The sequence below is a fragment of the Magallana gigas genome, chromosome 2, assembly GCF_963853765.1.
Source record: "Magallana gigas chromosome 2, xbMagGiga1.1, whole genome shotgun sequence".
Lineage (NCBI taxonomy): Eukaryota > Metazoa > Mollusca > Bivalvia > Ostreida > Ostreidae > Magallana > Magallana gigas.
In genome coordinates, this window is record NC_088854.1 from 29,881,053 (window position 1) to 29,891,542 (window position 10,490).

Genomic DNA, 10,490 nt, shown 5'->3' on the forward strand with positions numbered 1-10,490 from the left:
ATTTATAGACGCAGTTGATAATCCGTTCTATTACCCTCAGCGTAAGCAACACACTTGGCAACGGGTAACACAACGAATTGTTTCGTGCGCGTAAATTATGCGCGTACGATTCGCCATAGAATTCACGTCATTCCTATATGAAATCATTAAAGTTTTCTTTAAAATTAAGACATTCAGTATATTAAAATAAATAGTGCCTGTTAGAGAGGATAAGCGTCGGTTGACAATGGTTTTCAATAGGATGTGAATTTCAACTGTTACCCTCCCAAACAGGCTTTATTTATATAATGATGCATCTGATAACTTTCAGAATTAATCAAATTATTATCACAAAAAAATCCAGATAGAAATCCGTGTTCCTGCGTGGACCTTTCGGCTTCAACAGATCTTGCACATACATGTACGCAATGCTTGCAAGTTTTGACATTCAGGGAAATACGAGAATGCGCATTAAGTTTGACAATGTATGAATAAAAGGCCAACAGAGAAATCCATTTCCTTCCCTGCGGGAAACAGCTCGTTAGAACAAGACTACAAGTTGTGAACGTACTCCCCACAGTTGCTTGACATGGCGTGGTGGCCCATGTATGTACGCGGCTCTTTCCTATTTTTTTACACGTTGTGCCAAAAAAAAAAATAAGAAAAAAATTAGCAGTCCTTTGGTGTTTTTTTTTTTTGCGGAATCCATATCGATCCCGGTCCCCCATTCAACGTTCCCGACTTATAAACTAGAATGGACCTTCCTTGATTTACGTGCCGTGTCATCTCTTGTTGCAATAACTGTCTTTTCTCTCCAGGTTTGGCTATTTTATTTTTCCTGGAGGCTTATTTTGGTTCGTCTTTCTTGTAATGTCAAAAGAGGAAAAAAAAACAATAAATGGGCACTATCAACTGTCATGCCTGAAACCACAGCAGTGTAATATTCCTGTGGAATGATTTTATACGTATATAATTGTATGGCAGGTAGAATTGTACCCAGCATGTTCAGTAATTATATTTATCATTAGCTCACCTTAACCAGAGGCACCAAGGACCATTTCAAAGTATCGCAAGACGTTTGTATTATATGGGCAAATCGTTGGTTAATAATAACTGTTCTCGAATCCTCCAGACACACAATTAAGCATGGCTCAAAGCAAACATGAACGTTGTTAATGAGTTTTAAAATATCTATCGAATGGTGATCTAATTTGAATGTTGAGGGGGGAAGGGGTGACGATTGGGGAAAAGGGAAGGGGTGGTTGTTGAGGGACCAGTCGTCATCTGTGCCGAGATGGTATAAAAATTGTTTAACTTTGTTAAAAACAACATTTGGAAATTATGTGAAAAATATTTACAAAAGCGATAAAATCTTGGAAAAAATAGTATCATGATACATACAGCAAACTTTTCCTATCTGCAATCCGTCTAGGCCTCTGTAACAAGGTGTGTTCGGGGCTATGAGCGGCTCTGTCAACCCAAGAGTGAAAAGAATGAATTAATTATTTAAACATTTCCCCATATTCCTTGACATCATGCTATCAAAGCGAATACCTAACCTGATGAACTTAAAAAATCAAAAGCATGCATTTATGAACCCTGGATCAAGGGTTCCGATATTACGTCTGGATTTGTTCAAAATCATAGTGAAAATGAATTTACCCTTGTCAATTTTGTGTTGCAAAGTACAAATAATTTGAAAGCTACTAAAATTTTGGAATCTTGAACAATAATTATGCATCCTTTAAAAGAATTATGGTTTTTCGATATTACCTGAAACTAAATAACAATGATGACGTGAGACTTGCCTAGTGGATTAGAATAGATGCATTTGCAACTACCGGTATACATTACTGTACCTTAACTCCAAGAGAATCAAACCCCTGTATTTTAGTATTAAAAGATGGAATACTGTATTCACATGTGACATATGTTTTTTATTCAGTACATTGGATAGACACGATTTTACCTTAATCTTTATACTAAAATTGTGTGCTATTTATTTCTTTTAGAAAAGCAATCTCTTTGATTAAGCGAAAGTTTATCTCACTATCTGTAACGGACAAAGTAATGCTGATGGATGAACCTACTTCTAAAATGTCAAGGATCCATATAGCTAATGAAAAGTGCGTATCCCTATATGTACTTTAAATATTGTTATCTTTTAACTTATATATCCGATATAACATTATTTATTGTATATTATAATAGATTTGTAGAAAGCAAAGAAAAAAAATTACATTAAGATTCAAGTTTCAAAATCAAAATGTGCACACTGTTGTTGAGAGATATAGTTCAGTCACCATGTTTTTACATCTACGACCAAAAACATTTTTTTTTTGTTACAATTTTACATTCATTCTAGAGAGAAAAGACAAATACAATTGAATAACCGATTTCAGGGGCAGAATTTTGTCTTTTAAAAGCATTTGTCACCTTTCTTCTCGGAAATATTGATTTAAGTTCCAAGCAGAAATATATACATCATCCAGCGTCCCTAAGAATTGGTTCAAAGTGCGTGAAAACACTTCAGACTTGTTAGAAAATGACGCATATCCCTTAGCCACGAATTTTATACAACACAAATGAGCCTAGCAGTGTTCTTCACATTTGTGCTGCAGTAATATAGCAACTTTTTATAACAATTTTGGGGAAGGAGGGTTTGGCTGCTTCCCTATTTTGATATGAATTTTTCTTTGTTCCGTTGTTTACCAAACTCGCCCACATTGCATCACGGAATCCTAACTGTCAGATGGATTGAAATCTATCGTAAATCATTTCCAAAGAAGAATTAAGAAAAAATAGAGAAACGACGAACATTTTACCCTTGCTTTTCCTTTCAGTAAACAGATTCACTCGGGATCGAGGCGCAAAATTTGATTATCAATTATATCCCGCGAAAAACCAGTAACGCAGACGACATTTCCCTCTGATTTTTTCCGGTAAGCTTCTGTACTATTTTTATTTCTCATAGCCATCATTTCTTGTAGAATATTAATGCACAGTGATTTACGCAATAATCCAATAGCTTTAAGACGTCTCACAACACTTTTATTTTCCTAGCATCAAGATTTGTGAGCAGTTTCCGGATAACTTCCAGTAGTAGAGTCATGATTACAGTGTGATACCGCGATTGAACAATGATACAACAAGGTGAAAATATTAACGAATATCCACCTTTAAATTATTCATAAGTAATTACATGTACATAAACAATGTCTTTGAAATGTCGAACTATTTGAAGTTACATTTGTCGTGAATCAAAGGACGGGAATCCCTTTTGTTGTATGTGGACAGAGCAGATATATCGTTAGGAGACAGTTTATGTATAAATATTTAGAAAGTACAAGTGGCTGTAAAGCCAATTAGTTTATATTACTGAATATTAATTTCATTATACAACCCAACCCCCCCCCCCCAAAAAAAAAACCCCCAAAAAAACAAGAATCTTAAGATTAAAACATAGGTAATCACAGATTACAAAGCTCACCGAGACGAGGCATCACCCCTATGAGACCACCTTTATCATATTATATGAAAATAATACTTTATGATCTTGGATATTCATGGATTCTGTTTTGACACAAAATCATATATCATCTGTTAAAAAATTGTATGATAATCATATGTTCATATATTAATCAATATAATAATATAAAATTAAATATTGCATCCTACAATACTTACAATATATACCATATAATACATTAAAATACTGTAATAAACAAAGATGATATTGTAAATATGAAATGACATTGTATTGTGTTAAACCTTATTGTATTTGATCAAATAATACAACATTATTATATATAATACAATTTTGTATTATATGATACAATATCATATTACATAATACATCATCACATTGAAACATATGATATTATATTGTATAATAATTAGTATGATATATTGTATTGTATGATACTGTATAATATTTGATACATAATATGATATTGTATCATATGATACTATATAATTTGATATAACATTGTATCATATCAAATGATACAATATAATGTGATAAAGTAAAATATTATATAATACAATATTATACATACATATTGTATCATATGATACAATAATATATCATATAAACCAATATCATATTATACAATATCGTATGATACGATAATATATAATATTACAATATCATATAATACAGTTTCGCGTGATATAATTGTAAATTACAAAAATCAATATCATATTATACAATATCGTATAATACAATATAATATTATATCATAATATACAATACTATACAAAACAATATCATGATACAATATCATATCATAAAATATCAAAAAAATTGATACAATATCATATCGTATCATATAACTTTTTACAATATAACATATGATATTATATTATATCATATTAAACAAAAGTGTTTCATATCATACAGTACTTTATCATAGGAATCATGTTACTTCATTTAACAACAACCTCATCTTTTTATCAAGCAGGTTTAAGTGAGGTAGGAGATTTCTTTAGCATCCTTGATAATGGAGATCAGGCTCTGCATCTGAAGCGACCTCTGCATTTCATATATAATATAGTTAAATCAACTATGCAAGCTATCATCTATAAAACATGTGACCTGTTCCAAAAAAACTAAACCTCATCCAGCATCCGAAACCTATGGCTCATATTCAGCATTCAAGCCTGTCAGGTGCATCAGTATACATAAGACGCATCTCCATGCAAGTTTGGTGAAGTTAGGACCAGTAATAACTAAGATATCATCATCAGAGGGCACTAGCAATTAAAACTTAACCAGCTCCAGCATCCGCAACCTATGGCTCAGATTCAACATCCATGCATGTCAGGTGCATCTGTATAATAAGACACACCATCCATTCATGTTTGGTGAAGTTAGGACCTGTAATAACTAAGATATATTTTTTAGCATCCTTGATAAAGGAGATCAAGCTCTGCATCTGAAGCTTACTCTGTGATTCATTCATATTACAGTTAAGTCAACTATGCAAGTTTGAAATAGTACTATCATCTATTAAACATGTGACCTGTTTCAAAAAACTTAACCATATCCAGCATCTGAAACCTATGGCTCAGACTCAGCATTCAGGCCTGTCAGGTGCATCAGTATCATAAGACGCGCCATCCATGGAAGTCTGGTGAAGTAAGGCCAAGCAATAACTAAGATATAATCATCAGAGGGCACCTGTTTCAAAAACTTTAACCAGCTCTAAAAACCTTAACCTCCTCCATCATCCGAAACCTATGGCTCAGATTCAGCATTCAAGCCTGTCTGGTGCATCAGTATCATAAGACGCACCATCCATAGAAGTCTGGTGAAGTTAGGACCAGTAGTAACTAAGATATCATCATCAGAGGGCACCTGCAACAAAAACTTTAACCAGCTTTAAAAACCTTAACCTCCTTCAGCATCTGTAACCTTTAGCTCAGATTCAGCACCAAAGCCTGCCTGGTGCATCAGTATCATAAGACACACCATCCATGCAAGTTTGGTGAAGTACGGACCAGCAGTAACTTAGATATTGCTATCAAAGGGCACCTGCAACAAAAACTTTAACCTGCTCCAAAAACCTTAACCTCCTCCAGCATCCGAAACCTATAGCTCAGATTCAGCACCCAAGCCTGTCTGGTGCATCAGTATCATAAGACACACCATCCATGCAAGTTTGGTGAAGTACGGACCTGCAGTAACTTAGATATTGCTATCAAAGGGCACCTGCATTAAAAACTTTAACCTGGTCCAACAACCTTAACCTCCTCCAGCATCTGAAATTTAGGACTCAGATTCAGCATCCTAGTCTTTCAAGTCCATAAGTAGGTCCAGATGCATCATCCATGCAAGTTTGGTGAAGATAGGACAAGTAATAGCTTTGATACAGGACATGCAACAAAAACTTTAACCAGGTCCGGACGCCGACGCCGACGCCGAGGGTATAGCATAAGCTCCCCCTTACTTCGTCTCGGTGAGCTAAAAAATGGGGTAGTACAATATAGCTTATAATGTTTATTATTTCTGAGAATGATGCCAATAATATCCGGAAGTGATAATATATTAATGACATCCATGTACAAATCCTTATGAACAACAAAGCAACACTTTCATAGATTATATATATGTTACATCTTGTTCTTGTGTTAAACATGATGAAGACTACCATTTTCTTTTTCCTACAAGATATTATATCAAACAAATGAATAAAACAATAATTTTATCGTCAAGACGTCGACAGTGCGAGACAGTTTCTTACACAGGGATTCGCGACAGGTATCAACAAGTGATTTCATTTATAATCATCACGTTAACGTTTTACCATTTTGAGTCAAGACAAGGAAAAGAAAACTGATAAACAAAAAAATAAATAAATCAAAGTACTGAGAGTACTGAAAGACAGGGACTTGAAAGTTTGAATTTGTAATTGTCCACGTTTTCCTCGAATATGTTCCAAAAATTATTGGTTTGAATTAGTTGTTTCAATCTAGTATGTTAAAATTCGGCTTTTTGTAATTGCCTGATACTTTGTCTAAATTTTACTTATTCACGGCCGGGACTGTTTTTCATAATTGTAGAAAATTGACACAACGGTATTTTATGTAAAATAAGACCCCAAGGAAAAATTTTAAAAACTACCACTAACCGGGAAAATCAAAACAACTATATTTTGGTAGATAATTTAAACCATTAGATTTATTTAATTTTGTGATCTAAGGAAAAATCCACAAGTCCACAAATCTGTTATACAAGATTTATGAAAACTCCGAAAACTCTCAAACTGCTGAATTACCGAACAAAGTTAACATTTGTATACCGATTACAAACACAGGTAGCTGACGTTAGAAATATATTGGTGCGAGATATTTACCGATGGGAGAAAGATCAGCTGAGTTTCTGATGAGAGACATTAAGATATTGATGAAGAATTCGTTTTAATCATGAATATGACTGGTTTTGTCCGTTATAAAGTATAGAAAAAAGTGTCAACTTATGTCTCATAACATTAAAAAAAAGATAATATATTCCAAATTAGCCGCCGGACAACATGAACAGTAACATTTAACTTGGTTCTTCAATCGATAAGATTGTATATATTATTTGATCTATTGGTCACACAAAATGCGTAATCTTAATAGATTTTGCTTACAATGCATTGTTCAAAATTTAAATTCAGTTTAATTAACTAAAGAGTCAATGAACGAGAAGGCAAATTTAGACTTGTTTTTATTTTCTATGTACAAAATTCCTTTAGAGATTAACAGCAGTCATACCGCAAGTAGACTCGAAGCCAATGAAACACCTATTTAATATGTAAGACATCTGTGTATAACCCGTCCATATTTTAACCTCGGCTCGCGCATGAAGTTCGGTATTTTTCAGGTGATAGGGTGTTAAAATAGAATTCACAACTTTTCAAAAATGTCACATTGCGTTTGGCAACTTTACTTTCGATTCAACCTTTAACCTCTTCTATTGATTAATGAGCTGGTCCACCAACTGAATCGTCGACGGCGTTGTGCATTCAGTTACGTAACTCATTCCACAAATCGCTACAACTATTGAACCCAAGCAAGAATATTTTGATCAATAAAGTTTTTTGTTTATTTTCTTTACAGAATTTAATTTATACATAGAGGACTTAAAACTGTTTAACGCGTGTTTTTATAGTATATATTTACTGAAATGCATGAAAAGTTTCTGCACTATTTTCTTATGCGTAGATTCAATTCATGTATTCTACGCGTGCCTTCCGGTTTGAAACTTCGGCTGACAGTAAACTTATAGACGGGGTCCGTCTAAAAATGAAGAAAAAAATACCTAACAGGAACTGTACATCAAAGACTACAAGACCAGTATGATACAAGATAAAACACATGCTTAATTATTAAATTAGATATTCCAAAGGTGTTTTGTATTTCGTTTATAGTGCGTGACTTCTTTTTTTATAACAAAGGATATTGTAGATGTACAAAATATTTCAATAATGTTCCCAAAAATTCATTCAAAGTGCATCTTATCAAATCACCGTCCATCAGCAGAGTTGGGAAGATGGACAGGTCCAGATCTGCAACTAAATGAAAATCAGAGCTGGAGTGAGCAGTGGATATCCGGCGATCGATTGATTTATCATTTACCGTCTCTCTAGAATCTTTTTTCTTTTAATTGAAGAATCAAATTTAGGCTTATTTATAAGCAGCGGTCAATGCCTCTAAAGCAGTGTCTTAGGACTCTTCATTGCGCCCAACACCTACTGCAGGTGTACTGGAATGGAAATGGAAACTTTTATTCAAGAGAACATGTGACTTATGATGCCGAATGTTCGGGGTAAAATTAAAAAAAAAAAGTTCCATATATTTCTTGAAATGATTTCAAATCCTTTACCCTTTACGAACATTTCCCGAACGGCACTTAAGTAACATAGGGACGGCAGTTTTGTGGGGGTTTTTTGGTGTTGTTTTGGATTTTTTATGCACCTCCATACCGGTACATCACCATGTGCAGCGGTTCAGCGCAGTGGTTTAATTTATACTGCTCGACCGAAGCAACACCACAGCAGTTTTTTAATCTGTTCTTTGCCGGTACCCATCTTCGCTAGCCAAGGGTTTTCGGTCCACTTTGCTCCCCATAAACCCTTGGCGGATTTCATTACAAAAACTCGGTGATGTGGTGGCGCTATCTAGCGAGCAACTTGAGTTGCGCCCCTTGCATATTTACATTTTAATCGAATTAAACAACGGATTTTATATACACTACGGCATTAATACAACTTGAAAAGATGTTGACTACCGAATATCGGAACATAATTAACGATGCTATTAAATACGAATTAAGTTATAACCATGGGAAAGCACGGAATGTTTTATTCGTAGTGTTTTGTAAGGATCTGTACCGGGAGTGAAAAAGTCGCCGATTAATATGAAAGCTTTTATGTCATAAAACCAGGTATCGTTGTCGTGAATAATGTGAACCAAACAAATAAAATAAAACAGAGCTCATTGAACCTTTAAAAGCAATAACCATAAGCAGGAACGAATATACTAGGATAAGCAACTTCTACATTCGCCATGTTTACTTCCCATGCATTTACGCGAGCCTTGACAAGTTTGCAGAACTATGTATAATCCCAGTAAAATATATAGGTTTTTAAAGCGATCTGGTTTGACCATCGTTGGGGAGGCACTGTACTCGAGAACTTGTGCCTCAACTTGTTAAAAGCACCGAATGTTTTACCAAAGATCACACATGTGTTTTCTTTTAAAGTTTATATTTACAAGCACTGCGATTGGATCAGCTACTCGCAGCTGCAGCCAATCATAAAACGGAGCTTGTCACCGAGTTTTCGTAATGAAATCCGCCAAGGGTTTATGGGGAGCAAAGTGGACCGAAAACCCTTGGCTGGCGAAGATGGCCGGTACCCGGCAACGTTTATTTTAACAAGTTTTTGGAGCCATAAAACAAAGACGCGCTCAGTAAGCATACGGCCACAGACATGGGTCTTTTCCCTTCATACATAGGCGTCGGGACCGGGGAGGGGGGGGGGGGGGGGGCTAGGGGAGGGGGGCTTAGCCTCCCACACTTTTTTTGCAAAGTTAGACCTAACCATTAGGCACATAACATCATAGAGGGTTCAGCCCTCCCCCCACTTTTTCTCGCAGCAAAGATAATTGTTCCTCAATTTACCGTGAAATGATTGAAATATTGAGAAGTTGAAGTCAGGAATTTCATGATTTGTAAAAAAAAATTTTTGGTACGTAAGAATATTTTTTTGGAACTATCGGTATACTCCCCCCCCCCCCCCCCCCCCCCCCCATTAGGATTTTCTTGACGTTGGGAATTAGGTTTTTTTTTTTGCTTGTCAAGATTTTTGAGGATTTGCCTAGCCCCCCCCCCCCCCCCCCACTTTCAATTTGCTTCCGACGCCACTGTCATAGCAACATCATTGGTATAAAAATAGAATAAAGATGCAATGTACTGTTACAGAGGCAAACGCTCGAATAACCTAAGCTATAAGTGCACTTTCAATCCAAGAACTCTGGGGAAAGGTGTGCAAAATCATTTTACCACTTTTATTAAGTGTGACCCGAATGTCCTCCATGATCATTGATTTCATTTGTACTTTAAACGACACCAAATTGGTCTGAATGTAAAAAAAACAAGTATGCTTGTAAACTCGTTGTGTAAATGACTGAACTTTAAGTGTTTCATTATATTTGTTAAAAGACATCAATCCAAGTGCACGTTGAAATTTCATAAAACGAGACCTGCATGCATGGGGATTGAAAGTATTCAACTTTGTACTCGCTATGGGAACGTCTGCGACTGCAATAAAATGAAGATTTCCCGGAAACTCTGCAATTAGGTTCATGGAAAAAAAAAAACTAAAAAAAAAAAATCCAACAACATGGCTGCACAAAGGACTCTGTTCGTGCTTTTTACTGTGCTCTATAATGATTGAAGTAATTACGTCACGGGAATAGGAAAACCCACCTCCTTGCTTCAGCATTAATGATGTCCTGGTATT

The 10,490-nt window shown here is 35.2% G+C and overlaps 1 long non-coding RNA gene across 1 annotated transcript; it reads right to left on the bottom strand.

Annotated features, from left to right (window-relative positions):
- LOC136272262 (uncharacterized) lies at positions 1–3,073 on the bottom strand. Its single transcript, XR_010710217.1, has 3 exons — positions 2,416–3,073; positions 1,381–1,449; positions 1–843 (listed from the first exon to the last, which is right to left on the bottom strand). It is a non-coding gene; the product is annotated as an uncharacterized lncRNA (long non-coding RNA).
- Positions 3,074–10,490: the final 7,417 nt, after the last annotated feature.